At 41.9% G+C, this 23,830-nt stretch overlaps 1 protein-coding gene and 1 pseudogene across 2 annotated transcripts in view; one reads left to right on the top strand and one right to left on the bottom strand.

Moving 5' to 3' along the window:
* Nucleotides 1-23,830, bottom strand: part of CDH3 (cadherin 3) — a 114,443-nt gene that overhangs the window by 72,319 nt on the left and 18,294 nt on the right. The window contains exon 2 of one of the 2 annotated variants that reach the window (XM_058709687.1): nucleotides 20,444-20,498. The exons of the other annotated variant lie outside the window; for it this stretch is intronic. The gene's annotated coding sequence lies outside the window, so the exon portion shown is untranslated. The remainder of the gene's footprint in view (nucleotides 1-20,443; nucleotides 20,499-23,830) is intronic. 2 annotated transcript variants of the gene reach the window in all.
* On the top strand, nucleotides 119-398 carry LOC131499205 (60S ribosomal protein L37a-like; annotated as a pseudogene).

Genomic DNA, 23,830 nt, shown 5'->3' with positions numbered 1-23,830 from the left:
AATGACTGATAGAATTTCAGGGAGAAATAGATGAATCCAGTATTATGGTTGAAGATCTCAGCACTCCTCTATCAGAAATGGATAGTCCTCTCTGGGCTCAGATCTAGTTTGAAGCAACATGGCTAAATGCACCAAGAAGGATGGAATTGTCAGTAAATATGGGACCCATTATGGTGCCTCTCTCAGGAAAATGGTGAAGAAGATGGAAATACGCCAGCACGCCAAGTACACTTGCTCCTTCTGTGGCAAAACCAAGATGAAAAGATGAGCTATGGAAATCTGGCATTGTGGTTCCTGCATGAAAACTATAGCTGTGGTGCCTGGACCTACAACACCACTACAACAGCACTTCTGCTGTCACAGTAAAGTCGGCCATCAGGAGACTGAAGGAGTTTTAAGACCAATAGAAACTCCACCATTTGAAATATTGCTAGCCTATAATAAATGGGTTTATATAACAACAACAACAAAAAGAAATGGATAGACCCAGCAGTCAGAAAATCAGTGAGTACACAGTTGAACTCAACATCACCATCAATCAACTGATATAATGGACATCTATAGACTACTTCATCCAACAACAGCAGAATACACATTCTTCTCAAACTCACATGGAACATTCACCAACATGGGCCACATTCTGGGCCATAAAATACACCTTAACAAATTTAAAAACATAGAAACCATACTATGTCTGCTATCAGACCACATGGAATTAAAATGAGACATCAATAACAGAGAGATAGCTGGAAAATCCCCCAAAACTTAGAGATTAAACAATATACTTCTAGATGAGTCAAAGAAGAAACCTCAAGGTAAATTCAAAAATATTTTGAACTAAAAAAATGAAAACACAACTTATCAAAATTTGTGAGATATAGCAAAAGTAGTGCTTAAAGGGAAACTTACAGTATTGAATCATAGAAAAGAAAGATTTAAAATCAATCATCTAAGCTTGAACCTTAAGAAGGTAGAAAAATAAAAGAAATTATTAAATCCAAAATAAGGAGAAGAAATAATATAAATTAGAGCAGAAATCAATGAAATTGAAAACAGGAAATCAAAGAGAAAATCAATAAAACCAAAACCTGGTTCTTTGAAAAGATCAATAAAATCAATAAGCCTATAGCCACACTAAGAAAAAAAGAGAGGGTACAAATTGCTCATATCAGAAGTGAATGAGAGGACATTACTACAGATCCTGTGGATATAAAAAGGATAATCAAGGAACAAGCCTATGTCCACAAATATGATAACTAAATAAAATTAACCAATTCCCTGAAAGACACAATCTACTAAAACTCATACAAGAAGATACAGACAATCTGAATAGCTTTATATCAATTTAAAAATGGAATCAATAATCAATAACCTTTCAAAACAGAAAGCATCAAACTCAGATGGGTTCCCTAGTGACAACACTGAATTGAATGACAACATTCAAGGAAGAAATTATACCATCTCACCACAATCTTTTCCAGAAGATAGAAGCAGAGGGAATACTTCTGAACTCATTCTATGAGGACAACATTACTTTAATACCAAAACCAAAGACATTACAAGAAAAGAAAACTGAAGACAAATATCTCTCATGGACATATTTGTCATATCAACAAAACATTTGCAATTCAAATCCAACAATGTGTAAGAATTGTATACAATGATATTTATCCCAGGTATGCAAAGCTGGTTCAACATTCAAAAATCAATTAATGTGGGGTGTCTGGGTGGCTCAGTCACTTGAGCATCCGACTTCGGCTCAGGTCATGATCTCAAGGTTTGTGAGTTTGAGCCCTGTATCAGTTTGACCTCAGAGCTGTCAGCACAGAGCCTGGAGCCTGCCTTGGATTCTGCGTCTCCCTCTCTCTCTGCCCCTCCCCCACTCACGCTCTATCTCTCACAAACAAACATTAAAAAAAATCTATTAATGTAATCCATCACATCAACAGGCTAAAAAATATTTCATAATCATTATCAATAAATGCAGAAAAAGCATTTGACAAAATTCAATATCCATTAATGATAAAAATTCTCAGTAAACTAGGAATTGGGGGGAACTTCCTCAACTGGATAAATAGTATCTACAAAACACCTGCAGCTAACATCATAGTTAGAGGCAAGAAACTTAAAGCTTTCCCACCAAGATGAGGGACAAGGCAAGATGTTCCCTCTTACTACTGCCTTTCAACATCATACTGGAAGTACTAACTAATACAATAAGATGAGAAAAGGAGGGGCACCTTGGAGGCCTGATCAGTTGAGTGTCTGAATTCAGCTCAGGTCATGATCTCACAGTTTGTGAATTTGAGCCCCTCATTGGGCTCTCTCCTGTCAGCACAGAGCCTGCTTCGGATCCTCTGTCCCTCTCTCTCTCTGCCCCTTCTCCATGCTTGTGCTTGCTCTCTCTGTCTCTCTCTCTCTCTCCCCCTTTCTTTCTCCCTCTCTCTCTCTCTCTCTCAAAAATAAATAAATATTTGGGGTGCTTGGTTGGCTTAGTCGGTTGAACGTCCAACTCCTGATTTCGACTCAGATCATGATCTTGTGGTTTGTGAGTTTGAACCCTGCATCAGGCTCCATGCTGATGGTGCGGGTCCTGCTTGGGATTCAGTCTCTCTCCTTCTCTCTCTCTGCACCTCCCCTGCTCACTCTCTCTCAAAAATAAATTTAAAAAATGGTCTTTTTTTTATTAAAAAATGAATATTTTAAAAAAGATGAGCAAAGGAAATAAAAAGGATACAGATTGGGAAGAAAGAAATAAAACTTTTTGTTCACAGATGACATGATCATCTATGCAAAAAATGAGAAAGAATCAACAAAAAAACATCCTGGAACTACGTGATTAATAGCAAGCTGTAGGATATAAGGTTAATATATAAAGAAAAAAAGTCAATTTGTTTTCTATGTATCAGCAATGAACATGTGGAATTTGAAATTTAAAACATAATACTATTTATGTTAGCACCCCCCAAATAAAACTTACATATAAATCTAACAAAATATGTACAACATCTATACAAGGAAAACTATAAAATTCTGATAAAAGAAATCAAAGAAGTAACTAAATGGATAGTCCATGTTCCTGGATAGGAAGATTCAGTATTATCAAGGTGTCAGTTTTTCCAAACTTGATCTATAGATTCAATGTAATCCCAATCAAAATCCCACATAGTTATTTTGTGGATACTGACAAACTGATTCTAAAGTTTATACGGAGAAGAAAAATGAGACGAGAAAACTGAAGGGACCCCATGAAAGACTGCATCTTTGCTGTCTCTATTCTTGCCAGAACCTACATCCCTGCCCTACACAGGCCTCTGGTACAGATGAGGTATGTCCTCCTTATAAAGGTCAAGGACTTAATGATTTCTTTGGAGTCTTCCAGCACAAGAGATAACATCTAAGCATCTAAGGAGTGACTGAGTGAGGTCATCAGGTACCTTTTCCAAGACCACAGACTCATAAGACCCTTGGCTCCAGAATATAAGTGACTTATGGAGGACACCTAAACACTTGCCTTTGTTTTAACCAGTTCCTGGACCCTTCAGGAGACACATCACCAGACCACAATCCTCAATAAAAACCCCAGATCCCAAGCAAAGATGAGACTCACTCTTCTTTCCTTTCTGAGTCTTCTGGACACTCTGTCCCTATCTATACTCTCTCTATATCTTTAACAAACTCTGCTCTCACTTCCTCTCAGCTTGCATTTGATTTCTATTCTATGACAAACCAAGGACCCTCCTGACTGGTCCTGCAGGACCCTCTCTGAGTTCTCAGACCCAGCCAGCCTGAATCAAAAATGTGAGAAATAAGCCCACCGACCCAATCAAAGGAGGGATGCAGAGACTCGGAGCACAGTGACGCGAGGCTTTAATCAATGTTCTTGTTGGGGAGCCTGGGTGGCTCAGTCGGTTGAGCATCTGACTTTGGCTCAGGTCATGATCTCACAGTTTGTGGGTGTGGGCCCTGTGTGTCAGGCTCTGGGCTGAAAGCTCAGAGTCTGGAGCCTGCTTTGTATTCTGTGTCTCCCTCTCTCCCTGTCCCTCCCCCACTCAGGCTCTGTCTGTCTGTCTCTCTCTCAAAAATGAATAAACATTAAAAAAAAATGTCCTTGCAAGATTGGGTGTCTGATGGACAGGCACACTCAGGGAGTCACAGCCTACAACTTATCTCCTAGCATGTATTGGCTAAGTACTATAGAGGTTACAGCCTTACTTGGATGTTGCCTATGCCCATGTAAGGCAAAAAGTAATCTGATTGGACACTCCCTGAGGTGACTCAGATACTTTCAGTCCCTCCTCTCTCTGTTCTTCAGTGCAGGCTCATTTCAAAGCCCACAAAAATAAGCCCATGAAAGGGAGGGGGAAAGAATAGGAAGCAAAGTGTCTAAGGGTTTGGGACTCCATTGTGTGAGGGGGGTGGGTTTCGTACATATTTCCAATAGGTTGTAAACCTATTAATTAGCACAGATTTTATTTGGTATTTCTGAAAATGAATCATCTCCCTTACTTCTCATAAAAAAGACCCAGAATAGTCAACACAATAATGAAGAAGAACAAGGTTGGAGGACTGATACTACCCAACTTCAAGACTTAATGTTAACCTACAGTAATCAAGACAGTGTGATATTAGCAAAAGCATAGACAAGTAGATCAATAGAACAGAATGGAGTGCCCAGAAATAGACCAACATATAGTCAATTGATCTTTGAAAAGGAGCAAAGGAAACACAACAGAGAACAGTCTTTTCAACAAATGGTGCTGGGACAATTGGACATCCACATGCAAAAAAAGAAAGAAAGGAAGGAAGGAAGGAAGGAAGAAACAAACAAAAAGAAATAAACACAGACCTTACACCCTTCACAAAAATTAACTCAAAATGCATCATAGACCTAAGAGTAAAATGTAAAACTATAAATCCTTTGTAGAAGATCACATAGGAGGAAATCTGGATGCCCTTGAGTTTGGCAATGACTTCTCTCTCTAAGTAAACTCTACCCCTAAGATGGGGCTCGAACCCACAACCCCAAGATCAAGAGTCACATGCTCCACCAACTGAGCCAGCCAGGCACCCCAGTAATGACCATTTACATACAATAGCAAAGGCATAATCCATGAAAGAAAGAATTGATAAGCTAGACTTCATTAAAATTAAAAACGTCTGCTCTGTGAAAGTCTCCTTGAAGAAAAGAAAAAGTCACAGACTGCATTTGCAAAAGACATACCTGATAAAGAACTATTCAAGAAAACAAACAACCCAATTAAGAAACGGGCAAAGGGGCGCCTGGGTGGCTCAGTTGGTTAAGCAACTGACTTCAGCTCAGGTCATCATCTCGCGGTTTGTCGTAGGTTTGGGCCCCATGTCAGGCTCTGTGCTGACAGCTCAGAGCCTGGAGCCTGCTTCAGATTCTGTGTCTCCCTCTCTCTCTGTTCCTCCCCTGCTCGTTCTCTGTCTCTCTCTGTCTCTCAAAAATAAATAAAGGCTAAAAAAAAAAAAAAAAAGAAAGAAATGGGCAAAAAACTTGGGAAGATATACAGCTGGAAAATAAGCATTTGAAAAGATGCTTCACATCCAGTCTTCAGGGAAATGCAAATTAAAAAAACGTTTTTAATCCTTATTTATTTTTGAGAGAGAGAGAGAAAGAGCATGAGAAGGGGCAGAGAGAGAAGGAGACATAGAATCCGAAACAGGCTCCAGGCTCTGAGCTGGCAGCACGGAGCCCAACACCGGGCTTGAACTCATGAGCCAAGCTGTGAGTTCATGCCCTGAGCTGAAGTCAGGTGCTCGACCTACTGAGCCACAGAAGTGCCCCAGGGAAACACAAATTAAAACCATGAGATAACACTACACACCTAGTAGAATAAGCCAGCAGGCAGAACACTGATAACACCAAATGCAGACAGGGATGTGGAGCAACAGAAGTCTCATTCATTGAGGGTGGAACCCTTACTGCAAGGGAGTATGGGAAGTGTAGGGTTTAGCTTTCCTACATCTCCAGCTAGAAGAGGGTGGAATGAATGAGTTTGAGAGAGCCAATCTACTACACCCTCCAAAGAGATGGCACCATATTACACTCCCAACAACACAGAATTTAACAACTCGAGCTTTACCAATCTAGCACATGGAAACCTAGTACCTTCTTGTTTTAACTGGCATTTCTTTTATTATGGGAGAGGTTGAGCATCCTCTCTTATAGACCACCACAATGTTCATCTCTGTGAATAGCATTCAGTGTGAATGCTGCCCCCTGGAGTTGTATAATATGGTGACCCTGTAATATGGTTACGTACCATTTCAATTTCCTTTTGTGAGTTCTTTATGTATTTTGCTCACATGCTGGCTTTCTTTTTTCATGATATATTTAACTGGAAATACATGGGGCCTGAGACTATGGTATCTCCAGTAGCACACTTTTCTAAACCTAAACCTTACCTAGTGTGATGTTTAACTTTTTTTTAAGTTTATTTTTATTTATTTTGAGAGACAGAGAGCATGCACGAGCAGGGAAGGGGCAGAGAGAGACGGAGAGAGAGAATCCCAAGCAGGCTACTCACTCTCAGCGCAGAGCCCGACTCGGGGTTTGATCCCATGAACCTCGAGATCCTGACCTGAGCCAAGATCGAGTCAAACGCTCAACTTGACTGAGCCACCCAGGTGCCCTGGTGGTTAATTTTGTGTCAGCTTGACTTGGCTAAGGAATGCCTGCATAACTGGTTAAATATTACTTCTAAATATGTCTCTGAGGGTGTTTCTGGAAGAGATTAGCATTTGGGTCAGTAGACTGAGTAAAGAAGACTGTCCTCATCAATGCTGGTGGACATCATCACATTCACTGAGGGCCTGAATAGAACACAACGGCAGAGAGAGGGTGGCTTTGCTTTCTTTTTGAGCTGGAGACATCCATCATCTCCTGCCGTCAGATATTTGTGCTCCTGGTTCTCTGTCCCCTGGACTCAAACCGGGACTTACATCATTGCCCCTCCCCCACTTCTAAGGACTTCAGGTTTGAACAAGAACCACATCACCAGCTTTCCTGGGCTCCAGCTTGAGGACAGCAGACTGTGAGACTTCTCAACCTCCACAAATGCATGAGCCAATCCTCATCATAAATCTTGTTCTGTCTATATATGTCTATCCTATCGGTTATGTTTCTCTAGAGAACTCTAACTAATATACCCGGTGACCCAACCTTTTTTTTCTCCCTTTGGGTCATCTCCCTCCCAAGGGATGGTCCCAGGGAGGGGTAGGGAGGAACAGCCTCAACTCAGAATGCCACAAGAATTTCAAGGTCTGGAACACTAGACCTTTGAGATTAAATTGTCATCAAAATGCTTCTCCAACACCAGTGCACAAAATTCTAGTTTGCCTCCTGCCTGCCACAGATTTAATTACGAATCATGCTGGATGGACGGAAGAGGACACAGTGTGCCCAGTGAGCTGGGTGGCCATTCCTGTCTGCCAGGCTTGTGTTCTTGTGGTTTATAATGTCTTCGAGGGTGAATAATAACCTTGCGTTCATGCCAGGCCCTTAGGTCTTTGCTGATGACCTATAGAGCCTGGAAGCCTGAGATCTCAAATTCAACAGCAGGCCTTTTAAGCCTGGTCAATCAATCAGGCCACATAGAGGCACAGAAAGCAGAATCTGCTGATGCAGAAGGACCCAAGAACCCAGAGGAACATACCACTTGCCTGGAAGTGTGGGGCTGAGTGTTTTTTTTTCTTGAAAATGCCCAGTTTCCAGGGGGCTTCAGGTGCTCAGTGGCAGGGCCAGCTAGTAAGTATACTTAGGGACTTTCCTCTAAGTCCTGATGTGATGCACCGAATTCCATCATTAGATATTCATTCCTTTGGCTTAAACCTTCCCCTAATAACTCAGTACTCCCTCCTGACTTACTGATTATTTCCCATTTGGTCAGGCTCAAAGTGTCCCAGTCATTTTTAATCCCTTCCTCTTTTCTTCCCCTCCTCCCCTCCCTCATCTAATTAATCATGAAGACTCCTTGATTATTCCTTCAAAGTATCTCTGGGGAAAGCCTACTGTAGTGGTAAGAATACTGGTTGTGTGGCCTTGAGCAAGGGATTAAAACTCTCTCTGAGCCTTAGTTTCTTCACCTGTAAAGTGAAGCTAACAACATCCTCCCTCAGAGGGTTTTTTTGTAAAAATGAAAAATATATGGTCTTATTTAAAAAAACACCCACACCATTTCCTCCAAAGCCTCTTTGGCTGATTATTGTCAAGCTTAGAGATTTATAAGATGCTTTGTACATACTATATTTTAAAATACACACACAAATAGTACATGGTTTTATAAAAATGAGATCATATTCCATACTTTGAAAAAAGCAATGTGGCCCAAGCTGGTCCTTTCCTTTCTGTTTCCTCCTCCACGACCCTAATTTAGGTCCTCATTCATTTCTGTAACAGCTTCTTAACTTCTTAACTAGCCCCCGTGCCCCCACCCCCACCTGCAGTTTTCCCCTCTCCAAAACATCCTCCTCCTCACTGCTGCTTCTCAGTAATTTTTCTAAAACTCTCTTCTGATGATGACCTCCTGATGCTCAAAATCTTCTATGGCTCCCATCACCTTTGAGTATTACGTCCCAACTCCTGGTAATGAAGGCTCTCCTAAAGTGGCCCCAACCTAGTCCAGTTCAACAGGCATTTCCTGAATGCCCACTGTGTGCCAGCCTCAGGCATGGCTCAGGGATAGATTCAGCAAGAATAAGATGTTGTCTCCTCCACCATCTAGTGGGGAGTCAGATAGATGAACAGACATTTTCTAGAATACATAGTAAACAATAGGATAAAGGTAATCCCAGGGAGCTACAGGATCTTCAGGAAGCATCTACCTTTCTGGTCATGTCCTCATCCCCTATTATCCAAATCCTCCCTATTCTGTATCTCAAACATATCATGGCAACACTATCTTTACCCCCAGGTGTGTAGGGCCTGGTGACTCAGATAACAACACCTGCTGCACATTATTCCATTCATTTGTTGGGCCACTGTCAAGACGTCACATTCTTCAAGGGCATCGACAGTAGAATGGATAAATCAATTGATGCAGTCACTCAGTGGAATACTGCACAGAAGTGAGATGAATGGGCTCCAGTAACGTGCAGTAACACGGATGAATCTTACAGACACAACATTGAGTGAAAGAATCAGACACAGGAGGGTACATAGCATTATGATTCCATTTACATAAATCCAAGTATAGGCAAAATTAACCTATGGTGTTAGAAGTCAGGACACCAAAGTTTCATGAAACAATGCTCACTCTTACTGTGTGTGATGTGCTCTATTGTTTCTTTTTGGCTCTATTTCTTTCTTTCCTTTTTAAGTGCTAGTCATCACTCATTTAATTGGCTCGATAAAGGATCAAAACCCACAGTTTGAAAAACACACTACTCTAGGGGTGCCTGGGTGGCTCAGTTGGTTAAGTGACTGACTCTTGATTTCAGCTCAGGTTATGATCTCACGGTTTGTGAGATCGAGCCCCACATTGGGCTCTGTGCTGACAGCACAGAGCCTGCTTAGGATTCTCTCTCTCCCTCTCTCTCTGTCCCTCCCCTTCTTATGCTCTCTCTCTCAAAATTAATAAACATTAAAAATAAATAAAAAGAAAGTGAGCGAACTAAGTAGTCCTCCTTCAACCCCACTTTTTCCTTGAGCTCCTACTTCATAGCATGCTTCCCCTTCCCAAAAGAGCTTCTGCCCACACTGCTGTCCCTCTCTCCTCCTTCCTTCCTCACTCTGCACTGGCTAACTTTGACTTATCTGTTGCATTGAACCCACTCTAGCAGCCAACAACTTCCATGTCGCCAATCAAGAGGTGACTTTTCTGCTAGCTCTGACTTTGCTTCTCACTGGCATTAACCTCTCTTGGCATCTGTGATGGTTAATTCTATGAGTCAACTTGGCTAGGCTAATAGTGCCCAGATTTGGCCTAACATTATTCTGGATGTTTCTGTGAGGGTGTTTTTGGATGAGCTTTACATTTAAATCAGTGGACTTTGAGTAAAGCAGATTGCTCTCCATAATTGGGTGGTCCACATCCCATCAGTTGAAGGCCTGAGCAAAACAAATGGCTGACCTCTCTTGAGCAAGAGGAAATTCTGCCATCAGACTGCCTTTGGATTTCATCTGCAACACTGGCTCTTCCTGGTTTGCCAGCAGACTGCCTTTGGACTTGAACTGCAAATCTTTTCTCCAGTCAACTGGTTCCCCCAGCAGATTTTTGACTCCCCAAGTCTTTGCTATTGTGTGAGCCAATTCCTTAAGAAATCTCTTTCTACATATATTCACATTCTGTTGGCTCAATTTCTCTGGAGAGCCTTGACTAATACGGTATCTAACTCTGCACCCCCTGGTCTGCTCCTTATTCACTGGCCTGTGGGAAGATTTTTATTCATTTAATAAATATAAATAAGGTTTAATACATACACAATATTTATAAATTGAATTATCATTGTCATTCTTCTTTAAAGAGCCCGTTTCCCCAAAGTACTACCTCCTGGCTCAGTGGGGAAGCGCCTCCATCAGCAGGTTTCTGAATGCCCATCTTCTGCCCCCAGTAGGTTCATAAGGTAGCTTTCTGGATTCTACTTTCTAGATCTTATTAATTGACTGGATGCCTGCCATTCCCAGCTGTGAGATCCTCAGCAAATCATTTACCTCTCTGCCTCAGTCCCCTCATTTATAGAATGGGAAAAATAGAAGAACCTACCCCATAAGGTTGTGGTGAGGATTAAATTAAAATGCTCAGCATGCAGTAAGCATTAAGTAGATGCTTGCTAAGTGTGGTCTTTCATCTGTAACATTGGGGCCATCCCAACTGTCTCCTACCTTGTCTCCTCTCTAAAGGGCTGTATTGGTTAGCTATTACTGCATAATAAGCCATCCCAAAACTCGATGGCTTGAAACAATTCCTTGTGACTCTGTGGGCCAGCTGGGCAGTTCTGCTGATCTGAGTGGACTTGCCTCATCTCTACTGGGCCCATTCATGTATCTACAGTCAGCCAGCAAGCAGCCTGCCAGTGGCTGGTGGGTCTAGGATGGCCTCTTTCACATGTCTGGCATTTGGCTGGGCAGCAAGAGTGACTGGGTCATGATCAGCAGTCTAGCCTTCCTTGTTTTCATGGAAGAGGCAATGTGCCAAGAGAAAGAGCAGTAGCATGCAAGGTTTCTTGGGGCCCAGATGTGGTACCATTACTACCATTGCATTCTAATGCTGGTCTAGATCCAAGGGCTGCAGAAATAGACCCTACCTTTTAGAGGAAGGAGGTGCAAAGTCATATTATACAGGGTAAGGACACGGAGAAAGGTCAGGATGGCCAGTGTTGATATCAAACTACCACCAGAACATTGATGCTGGTGTGGGGAGTTCAGAATATCCATGCCACTTGAGGTAGCAGGGGCATCACCTCCTAGTTTTGAAGCCAGATCAAACTGGATTTAAACACCAGCTCCATCAGCTACCTTGGGAAGTCTTTGGGTGATTTACTCGACCTCCCCCAGCCTCGGTTTCCTCATAGGTTGTTGTGAGGATTACACAAGGTTATTCAGGGAAGGGGCAGAGCACACGCAGCCCATCCTGGGCTGTGCCAAATCCTCCCTCTGCTTCCCACAGCTGAGGAGATGGAAACCAGGCTAAGCAGGACTGTGATTTCAGATGGGGAACTATGAAATGGCAATTACAGAGTAAGAGCTTAATTACAGTTCTCTGGGGGGGAAAGCGAGGAATGCAGTCTGGTTGGTAGAGGGAAGGGGACTGGTGGGGGGGCGGTGTTAGTGGAGGGGAGAGAGAAAGGGAGGCCTGAAAATGGAAAAACTGAGCCATTGAAAAGGCATCTCCCCTCATCCTCTAAAAAAATATCAATGATATTTTTATGTCACCTTTTGTTGCTCTGATTACAAAATTACTCCCGGGTACTTGGCTGGTTCAGCTGGTTGGGCCTCTGACTTCGGCTTGGGTCCTTTGAGTCCCATATCAGGCTTGCTGCTGTCAGGGCACAGCTTGCTTCAGATCCTCTGTCCCCCTCTCTCTCTGCCCTCCCCATCCCCAAAATAAATATTTAAAAATTAAAAAATAAAATTGGGGCACCTGGGTGGCTCAGTCAGTTAAGCATCTGACTTCGGCTCAAGTCACGATCTCATAGTTCATGCGTTCAAGCCTCACGTCAGGCTCTGAGCTGTCAGCACAGCTGAGGAGCCTGCCTCAGATTCTGTGTCTTCCTCTCTCTCTGCCTCTTCCCTGCTTATACTCTGTCTCCTTCTCTCTCAAAAATAAATAAACATTGTTAAAATTTTTACATAAAATACAAACAAAACAAAAAACAAAATTACTGTGTGATCACTTTATGCAGTTTAAAAAATACATACACTGAGGGAGTTTTGCTAAGTCATATAAGTCAGAGAATGACAAATTCTGTATGATCTCACTTATAGGTGGAATCTAAAAAAAAACAAAAAAACAAAAAAACAAAATCGAATTCACAGACACAGAGGAAAAACAGGTGGTTGCCAGAGGTGGGTGGGCAAAATGGGTGAAGGTACAAAGTTTCAGTTAGAAGGTAAGTCAGTCTTGGGGCTGTAATGCACTATATGTATGATGACTATAGTTAATACCATAATGTATATTTGAAAGTTGCTAAGGGAGTAGATCTTAAAAGTTCTCATCACAAGAAAAAAAAATTGTAACTATGTGTCATGATGGATGTCAGGTGGACTTATTTTGGTGATCCTTTCACAGTATATACAAATATTGAATCATTATGTTGTACACCTGAAACAAATACAATGTTACACGTCAATTATATCTCAATTAAGAAGTACAGAAACTATTTTACCCATAACCCCACCAATCATAGTGGCTGATATTTACATGCATCTCAATACAAGAGCCCCTACTCACAAATGCTTTATACTCCAGTGACTCATGTGACTACCCCACACTGCTATCCCTATTGCACAGGGGAGGGGCGGAAACAGGGGCACAGAGAATGTAAGTAACTCACCCAGGGTGTCACATCTAGTAAACAGCAGAGTGGATTCAATCCAAGCCACCTAGTGCCAGAGGCCTTGTGTGTCACCACTGGGTCACAGTACCACCTGGACACAGCTGACGCCTGGTATATCGCCCTCCATCGTCTTTCACTTTCAGGGAAGTGTACCACTATTTCATTACTTCTGAAAGGCTATGTGAAAAAACTTATCTTTCCCCAATTTTATTTTTGTTAGTACTATTCCCAGGAGAGTATTAGTTTATGTGCTTTTCTCCTTCCTGCCTTTTTTGGTAATTTATAATTTTGATACAATTTCCAACTTACATAAAAGTTGCAAGACTAGTGCAATAAACTCCCAGAAACTTTTAACTTATATTAACCAGTTGTTTACCATCTGCCTTATCATTTTCTCTCTCCATATAAATATATATAAGGGCGTGTGCATTTTTGTGAACAATCTGGGATTAAATTGGAGACATCAGGGCCTTTAACCCCTAAATACTTCAGTGTGTATTTCCTAAGAGATTTCCATCCATAACCACAGGCCAATTGGCAAACTGAGGGAATTTAATATTGCAACAGTACTATTATTAACAGTACTGATCTACAGTCCATATTTAATCAATCAGGGGTGTGTGTGTGTGTGTGTGTGTGTGTGTGTGTGTGTGTAATTCTTTCCCAATCCACTATCTAAACTGGGATCTTTCTTTGCATGTAATTGTCATATCATTTTAGCCTCCTTTAAAAGGGAATAGTGTCTCAGCCTTTGTCTTTTTTGATCTTGACATTTTTTTATGATACAGCCCAGTTACTTTACAAAATGTCCCTCAATTTAGGTTCCTTCCTGTCTTTTTTCTACGCAAATATATACATCCATATTTTAAAAATTAGTATCACATAGTCGTGCTATGTTTTTAAATTTTTCATTTAAACAGAAAAGTGAACAGATCATAAGTGACACTGAACACATATGTCATCAACACTCAGAGTAAGGGACAAAACATGACCTGCCCCAGAAACACCCTTGTGCCCTCTGTCAGTCCCTGGCCACCCGCCAACCCAAAGGTAACCACTAACTTGACTTTTAAAACAGAGATTAGTTTTGCCTAATTTTGGGCTTTATATAAATGGACTTGTACAGTGAGTAATACTATTTTTGAACCTGACTTTTTCACTTAAAAATGTTGTGAACGCTTTTCCATATCATTGAAAGTTCTGCCCCAGCATCATATTTAATGATTTCAGAGTATCTCTTCCAGGAAGTACACCATAATTTATCTGGTCAGCGCCCTGTTTTGCAGCCTGTAGCTTATTTTCCATTTTTCCATATTATAACTCATACCGCAGAATCATCCTCCCAAGGAAGAAGCAGCACAGGGTAGTGGCTAAAGCACAGGCCTCAAAGCTGTCCTGCCTGGACATGAATCCTGGATCTAACACTTGCTATGTAACTTCAGGCAAACTGCTTCATGGCTTGGTGCCTCAGTTTCCCCACATGTAAAATGCGGGTGATGATAATGATGATGATGACACCCACGTCCTCTCGTTGTAAGGATCTAAATGTATTAATAGAAATATAGTGCTTAAAATAATGCCTGGCACAAAGAAAATGCTCAATAAGTGTTAATCACTATTATCAGTCATTGGGAATATTTTCTAGAAGGAAAAAAAAAACCATTAAGTTGATCCTAAAAGGCATTTGATGTTTTTTCTTTTATGTATGGTATTTGTTGGTAAAGTCATTGAGTGGGATTTATGTCAGAATATGCTGAAGTGAGAAAGCCCTAGAGTGGAGGGAACAAAACCCTGGGCCTCAGCCTTGATTGCTAGTTCAGGAGCTGCTGTATGATCTTTGAAAAGTCCTCTGATGTCTCTGAGCTCCTATTTCCTCATATGAAGTAGTGGGACAACTATTGCATATAGTCCAGGGTTAATTAGGCCGGCTTTGGGCTCATGCAAAATTGAGGTTCAATTCTTACTCTGCCACTTATTCTCCTAAAACCCTTGGGTAAGTTATTTAACTTACTTAAACCCGCTCACAAGGCTGCTGTGAGGACATAAAGATGCTCGGGAAAGCCTTGCAGAGGGCCACGCACATGTAGATTCACTATTGCTGCCTTTTTTTTTTTTTTTTTAAAGTAGGTTCCAACACCACATCAAGCCCAATGCAGGGCTTGAACTCACAACCCTGAGATCAAGACCTGAGCTGAAATCAAGAGTCAGCTGCTTAGCCAAATGAGCCATGCAGGTGCCCCTATTGTTGCTAGTATTAATGTTACCAATCCTAGCCCCAAATTAAAGTAAGAAGAAATTACAAACTTTCAAGTGTTATTATTGACTAAGTTAGGAGCATGAGCTCTTAAATAGGAGGGCTGTTTGGCAAAGTGGCAAGTCAGGGTGAAACAGCAAACAACAGAAGTTCTAAAGTTTGGGGGGAAAGGGATAAATAAGAAGCAAAACAACTTCAAGTTGGGCCAGCCCCATTTCCCAAACTTGCCTGATTATAGGACTCACCTGGGGAGTTTTTAAAACTATAGATTCTGAGCAATAGGTCTGAAGTGGGGCCCCAGAATCTTTATTTTTAACAGATGCTCCAGATAATTCTTGGAATTATCAGTTTTGGAAACATAGGTTCTGAGCAGAGTAGAAAGCATGGACTTGCTCCCTGGGGCCGCTGGGAGGGGTCAGGTAACTACATGGAAATCATCGTGTACCAAGCACCTACTAGGGGCCACGTACCAAGCTCAGTATGTTCCTACAATGTTAATCGTTACAACAGATCTAAGAGACAGAGATTATTGTCCCAGTTTTACAGACAGCAGCCTAAGGATCAGAGTTGAATGGCTTGCCTGAGGTCATAGATAGCAAGATATCCAGGTGTCTCTGATTTCAAAAGTCTTAAGAACTACTCTAAACTGGCCAGAACACTCAGCTCTGTCCATTAGGATAGATCATTTCCTATGCAAGTGAGTATCACTGTATCTACTACTTTACAGTTTTCAGAGCGCTTTAAGAATATTCTTTTTAATGTTTATTTATTTTTGAGAGACAAAGAGAGACAGAGCCTGAGTGGGGGAAGGGCAGAGAGAGAGGGAGACACAGAATCCAAAGTAGGCTCCAGGCTCTGAGCTGTCAGCACAGAGCCTGACGTGGGGCTGGAACCCATGAACCGTGAGATCATGACCTGAGCCAAAGTTGGATGTTCAACTGAATGAGCCACCCAGACTCCCCTCATAGCACCTTTTTTTTTTAAGTTTGTTTGTTTGTTTGTTTATTTTGAGACAGTGTGTGCAAGTGCTCGAGGGAGGGGCAGAGAGAGAGAGAATCCCAAGTAGGCTCCATCAGAGCCTGACGTGGGGCTTGAATCTACAAACCTGTGGATCGTGACCTGAGCCAAAACCAAGAGTTGGATGCTTCACCGACTAAGACACCCAGGCGCCCCCAGAGCACTTTTAAAAAACAGCCTTGGGGCGCCTGGGTGGCGCAGTCGGTTAAGCGTCCGACTTCAGCCAGGTCACGATCTCGCGGTCCGTGAGTTCGAGCCCCGCGTCAGGCTCTGGGCTGATGGCTCGGAGCCTGGAGCCTGTTTCCGATTCTGTGTCTCCCTCTCTTTCTGCCCCTCCCCCGTTCATGCTCTGTCTCTCTCTGTCCCAAAAATAAATTAAAAAAAAAAAAAAACCTTAAAAAACAGCCTTATTAAGGTATAATTTACATATAAAATTCATCCAGGTTAAGTATGCAATTCTCTGGGGGGTTTTTATGAAAATTTTTTTTAAAGTTTATGTATTGAGAGAGAGAGAGCATGAGAAGGGGAGGGGCAGAGAGAGAGGGAGAGATAATCCCAAGCAGGCTCCACACTGTCAGCACAGAGCCCCATGAGGGACTGGATCCCACGAACCATGAGATCATGACCTGAGCTGAAACCTCGAGTAGGAGGTTTAACTGACAGAGCCCCCCAGGCACCCCAATTCACTGGTTTTTAAATCTATTTACCGAGTTGGGTAACTATTACCACAACCAACTTTAGAACATTTCTATCACCCCAAACAGAAACCTCGTGTCCATTTGCAGCCAGTCCCATCCCCTCCCCAGCCCCTTGGCAACCACTAATCTATTTTCTGTCTCCATGGATTTGCCTATTCTGGACATTTCTTATAAATGCAGTCACATAATATGTGGCCTTTTTGTGTCTGGCTTCTTCCCTTTAACATAATGTTTTCGGGTTTGTCTCTGTTGTAGCACGTGTCTGTTGCAATACTTCATTACTTTCTATGGCTGAATAATACTCCAATGTACGGATGTGCCACATTTTATTTGTCTTTATCAGTTGATGGATATTTGGGTCCTTTCTACTCCTTGGCCATTCTGAATAATGCTGCTGTGAATGTTTGTGTACAAGTTTTTGTGTGGACACACATGTTCATTTCTCTTGAACACATACCTAGCAATGCAATTGCTGGGCCATATGGTGACTCTACATTTAATCATGTGAGGAACCACCAGAATGTTTTCCCAAGTGGCTGTGCCATTTTGCCTTTCCACCGGCAGGGTAGGAGGGTTCCTTTCAGAACATTTTTATAGGTACAAACTTGGTTAATCTCCACAACAACCCCAGAGATAGGTATCCTTACTTGTATCTTCCTGATGAAGACAATGAAAGGCAGAGAGGGGACATGACTTCTCAGAAGACACCAGCTATGAGGGCTGGGCTCCAACTCCAGGACTCCCTTCTTTCCTTCAAGAAGCCTGTTTTGGGGGGCCAATTCAGTGGGTTCTGGGTCTTTAAGAGGTGATGGATGATGGGCAGAGAGAAGGAATCTGTGGTGCAAAGCCTTGGAATGGAGAGGGAAGCTTCCAGTTTTCAGGATGGAGAGATCAAAGCCACTTCTGTTTGTGTTTTAATAGGCGACAGCTGGAGCCAGGTTCTGACTAATTAATGATGATCAAAGTGCTCTGACAAGATGGAGTGCTCTGCAAACGCCAGCCATGAATTATTCACAGCCGGTCTTCCTAGCTGGAGGGGAGGAGGCTGCCCAGGAGTAGAAGAACAAGAGGCCCTTACTCCTTCCTTATTTTGCAAGAGCCTGAGCCTTCCCACATGACTCAGTTTCTCAGTCCAGAAAATGGGTCCAGCTGTGAACTCTCATTCCTTTATGCTCCAAGCCAGGACCTGACAGAGAGGGGCTGGTGACCTGAGTCCTGTTCCCATCAAGGCAGCACACACTCAAGCTGCCTCCACCAAACAATAAATAATTAATAATAATAACACCAACATGTAGTTCATGGGGTGGCAAACATTTTCTATAAAAGGCCAGTTGGTAGGGCACCTGGGTTGAGCATCTGACTCTTGATTTCAGCTCATGATCCCAGGGTCATGGAATTGAGCCCAGTGTTGGGCTCCATGCTGGGTATGGAGCCTACTTGAGATTCTCTCTCCCCTTCTCTTTCTACACCTCTCCCTTACTCACAATCTCTCTTTCAAAAGAAAGAAAGAAAGAAAGAAAGAAAGAAAGAAAGAAAGAAAGAAAGAAAGAAAGAAAGAAAGAAAGAAAGAAAGAAAGAAAAAAAAAAAGAAAAGAAAGGGAGAGAAAGATCAGAAGGTAAATATCTTAGGCTTTGCAGGCCGGTCACACAACTCAACTCTACCACTATAGCTTGAAAGCATCACAAACAATACATAGCGAATGATGTAACGGTCCAGTGAAACTTTAGTAGTGGCCACTGAAATTTGACTTCTATGTGATTTTCACATGTTACAAAATATCATTCTCTATTTTATTTTTCTCAACCATTTAAAAACATAAAAACCACTCAGCATCTAGACTGTATGAAAACAGGCGTCGCCGCAAAGTGTGAAACATAGGGGTGCCTGGGTGGCTCAGTTGGTTAAGGGTCTGACTCTTGATCTCAGCTCAGGTCTTGATTTCAGGGTTGTGAGTTCAAGCCTTGCTTTGGGCTCCATGCTGGGTGTGCAGCCTACTTTAAAAAAAAAGTGTGGAATATAATTACTCTTTGATCCAGTGATTCCATTCCTGTCTCCAAAGGAAATGAAAACATACGTCCATATCAAATGTGTCCATCCAAGTATATCCGCACTATCCGTGATAGCCAAAAAGTAGAAGGAAAAAAAATATGTGGTCTATCAGCTAATGAACAGAGAAACAAAATATACAATGAAATATTGCTCAGCTGTAAAAGGGAAAGGGTTTTATATATGCTACAACATGGACGAGCCTTAAAAACATGCTGGCCAAGTGAAGAACCAAGAGGGCATGTTGTGTGACTGCACGGACAGGAAATGTCTGACTAATTAATGATGATCAGATTAATTAATGATACAGACAGAAAGCACAGGAGTTGTTGCTTGGGGCTGAGAGGGAGAGGGGTCTGGGGTGATGGCTGAAGGGTACGGTGTTTCCTTTGGGGTGAGAAAATGTTCTAAAATTGATTGTGGTGATGGTAGCACAACTCTGTGAATGTACCAAGATCCACTGAAGTATACACCCTAAATGGGTGAATGTGTGGTAAGTTAGGTCTCAATAAAGCTGTGAAAAAGGAAGGACAAGAGGTGCAGTGTAGTTTGCGGACCCCTGACACAGCGCATACTTGTTTAGCTTTTCATGAAGCACCTTTCCTCATGCTGTCACAAACAGCCAGGCATTCACACCTTCAACCTTGAAGAAAGCCAAGGCTCAAGAAGGGACCGACTTGCTCTAGGACACAGGTTACCAATGGTGAGGTGTGAGCACAACTCAGGTCTTTAGACTCCCTCTCCAGTGCTCACTGCAGCGCAGACCTTCCCAGAGTTACAGAGTCTAGGTAGTCACTCCTCAAAGCCCCAGAGGGGAGGAGATGAGAGGCAGACCCCTCCCTAGACCTGTCTGTCCCAGTGGCTGGCTCCTCTGCCACTCCCCTTCACTTTCCTTCCCAGCACTACTAAGCAAGGCTTTCCCTCCTTATGCCTCACTCAGGGGGCTGAGAAGGGATTGGGGGAGAAAGAAAGAGCAGGCTTCTTCAGAAATTCAGTCCATAGGACATAGCTGGAAAATGGCTCAGGAGGGAGGAGCAACGGGTCCAAGGTTGTATAGCTGATATCTGACCTTTGATTTCCTTGATCTGAATGAAATGAGAGGGTTTGGGGCTGGGGTAGGATCCGAGGCAAGCAAAGCTCCATCCTATTCCTGATTCTTTGCCCCATGCTGTTTACCCCAGCATCTCCTGAAGTTGCCATTTCCAAAGGCATCAACACCTACAAGGGAGCTAGGGTGAAGAATCCTCCTTAAAAAATTAGTTGTAGAAAAATCAGGAAATAAAGATAAAGTAAATAAGGATCACCTTGGTCTGTCTCACTTCCCAGGAGTAACTATTCCTTGGGGGTATTTTGTGGTGGCTCTGGGGCCAGTGTCTGGGTTCAAATCCTGGGTTCATCACTTACCATCTGTGTGACCTTGAGCAGCTCATTTCACCCCTCTTGGCCTCAGTTTCTTCACCTGTAAAATGGGAATAACAACAGGAGCACCTGGGTGGCTCAGCTGGTTAGGTGTCCGACTTTGGCTCAGGTCATGATCTCACAGTTTGTGGGTTTGAGCCCCATGTTGGGCTCTGTGCTGACAGCTCGGAGCCTGGAGCCTGCTTCGGATTCTGTGTCTCCCTCTCTCTCTGCTCCTCCCCCACTCACGCTGTCTCTCTCTGTCTCTCAAAAATAAAATATTAAAAAAAAATTTTTTAATAAAAATAATGGGAATGACAACAGCGCCTATGCAAAGAGTTGTGTGAGAATTAAGTGACGCTGTAAAGCACTAAAAACAGTGTGTGGCCCTTAGCAGTACATTATTGCATTTTCCCAGCATTTCCTACTCACATACATATTTTCCTTACAAAAATGAGACCATTCTGTATCCACTATTTTATAACATGAATCTCTCCCCCCATCGTAAAGGAATTACTAAAATTTTTCCATTAGCATTAGAAATCCTATAGAATATTTTTCTTGTTTTTTTAATCTTTTTTTAAATGTTTATTTATTTTTGAGAGAGAGAGAGCACAAGTGGAGGAGGGGCAGACAGAGAGAAACAGAGAATCTGAAGCCGACTCCGCACTGACAGCACAGAGCCTGCTGCAGGGCTCCAACTCACAAACTGCGAGATCCTGACCTGAGCCAAAGTTGGACGTTTAACCAAATGAGCCACTCAGGTGCCCCTAGAATATCTTTCTTAAGATAGCATACATAGTGTAGCAAAGGTGGTCATAAGAGGGAAGTATTTAGCAATCCAGGCCTTCCTAAAGAAGGAAGAAAGGTCTCAGATACACAACCTAACCTTACACCTTAAAGAGCTGGAAAAAGAACAGCAAATACAACCCAAAACGGTAGGACACAGGAAATAAGAAAAATTAAAGCAGAAATCAATGCTATCAAAACCAAAAAAAACCAGTAGAACAGAATGAAACCAGGAACTGGTTCTTTGAAAGAACTAACAAATTAATAAACCCCCAAACAGTTTGATCAAAAAGAAAAAGGAAAGGACCCAAATAAATAAAATCAAGAATGAAAGAGGACAGATCACAACCAGCACAGCAGAAATAAAAATAATAAAAGAGAATATTATGAGCAATTATATGCCAATAAAATAGGCAATCTGGAAGAAATGGACAAATTCCTAGAAACATATAAACTACCAAAACTGAAACAGGAAGAAACAGAAAATTTGAACAGACCCATAACCAGTAAAGAAATCGAATTAGTAATCAAAAATCTCCCAAAAAACAAGAGTCCAGGGTTGAATGGCTTTCCAGGGGAATTCTTCCTAACATTTAAAGAAGAGTTAACTCCTCTTCTTGAAGCTATTGCAAAAAATAAAAATGGAAGGAAAACTTCCAAATTCTTTCTATGAAGCCAGCATTATCTTGATTCCAAACTAGACAAAGACCCCAATAAAAAGGAGAACTACAGATCAATTTCCCTGATGAACATGGATGCAAAAATCCTCAACACGATACTAGTCAACTGGATCCAACAATATAAAAGAATTATTCACCACAACCAAGTGGGATTTATACCTGGGATGCAGGGCTGGTTCAATATCCGCAAAACAATTAACGTGATTCCTCACATCAATAAAAGAAAGGACAAGAACCATATGGTCCTCTCAATAGATGCAGAGAAAGCATTTGACAAAATACAGTATCGTTTCTTGATAAAAACCCTCAAGAAAGTAGGGATAGAAGGAGCATACCTCAAGATCATAAAAGCCATCTATGAACGACCCAACGCTAATATCATCCTCAATGGGGAAAAACTGAGAGCTTTCCCCCTAAGGTCAGGAACATGACAGGGATGTCCACTCTTGCCACTGTTATTCAACATAGTATTGGAAGTCTTAGCCTCAGCAATCAGACAACACAAAGGAATAAAAGCATCCAAATCAGCCAGGAGGAAGTCAAACTTTTGCTCTTCACAGATACTCTATATGGAAAACCCAAAAGATTCCACCAAAAAACTGCTAGAACTGATCCACGAATTCAGCAAAGTCACAGGATATAAAATCAATGCACAGAAATTGGATGCATTCCTATACACCAATAATGAAGCAACAAAAAGAGAAATCAAGGAGTCGATTCCAATTACAATTGCACCAAAACCCATAAAATACCCAGGAATAAATCTAAACAAAGAGGTGAAAAATCTATACACTGAAAACCATAGAAAGCTTATGAAAGAAATTGAAGAAGACATACACATAAAAAAAGGAAAAATATTCCATGCTCCTGGATAGGAGGAACAAATACTGTTAAAATGTCAATACTACCCAAAGCAATATACATATTCAATGGAATCCCTATCAAAATAACACCAGCATTCTTCACAGAGCTAGAACAAACACTCCTAAAATTTGTATGGACCAGAAAAGACCCCTAATAGCCAAAGCAATCCTGAAAAAGAAAACCAAAGCTGGAGGCATCACAATCCCGGACTTCAAGCTGTATTACAAAGCTGTAATCTTCAAGACAGTATGGTACTGGCACAAAAACACTCAGATTAATGGAACAGAATAGAGAACCCAGAAATGGATCCACAAACGTATGGCCAACTAATCTGTGACAAAGCAGAAAAGAATATCCAATGGAATAAAGACAGTCTCTTCAGCAAATGGTGCTGGGAAAACTGGACAGCAACATGCAGAAAAATGAACCTGGACCACTTTCTTACACCATACACAAAAATAAACTCAAAATGGATGAAAGACCTAAACATAAGACAGGCAGCCATTAAAATCCTAGAGGAGAAAGCAGGCAAAAACCTCTTTGACCTCAGCCACAGCAACTTCTTACTCAATACGTCTCTGGAGGCAAGGGAAATAAAAGCAAAAATTGAACTGTTGGGACCTCATCAAAATAAAAAGCTTCTGCACAGTGAAGGAAACAATCAGCAAAACTAAAAGGCAACCGACAGAATGGGAGAAGATATTTGCAAATGACATATCAGATAAAGGTTAGTATCCAAAATCTGTAAAGAACTTATCAAACTCAACATCTGAAAAACAAATAATCCAGTGAAGAAAGGGGCAAAAGACATGAATAGACGCTTCTCCAAAGAAGACATCCAGATGGCCAACTGACACATGAAAAAATGCTCAACATCATTCATCATCAGGGAAATACAAATCACAACCACAATGAGATACCACCTCATACCTGTCAGAATGGCTAACATCAACAACTCAGGCAACAACAGATGTTGGCGAAGATGCAAAGAAAGAGGATTTCTTTTGCACCGCTGGTGGGAATGCAAACTGGTGCAGCCACTCTGGAAACAGTATGAAGG

Source organism: Neofelis nebulosa, chromosome 17 (assembly GCF_028018385.1).
Source record: "Neofelis nebulosa isolate mNeoNeb1 chromosome 17, mNeoNeb1.pri, whole genome shotgun sequence".
Taxonomy (NCBI): domain Eukaryota; kingdom Metazoa; phylum Chordata; class Mammalia; order Carnivora; family Felidae; genus Neofelis; species Neofelis nebulosa.
Note: the sequence above shows the minus strand (reverse complement) of the source record. Positions and strands in the feature narration are given on the sequence as shown.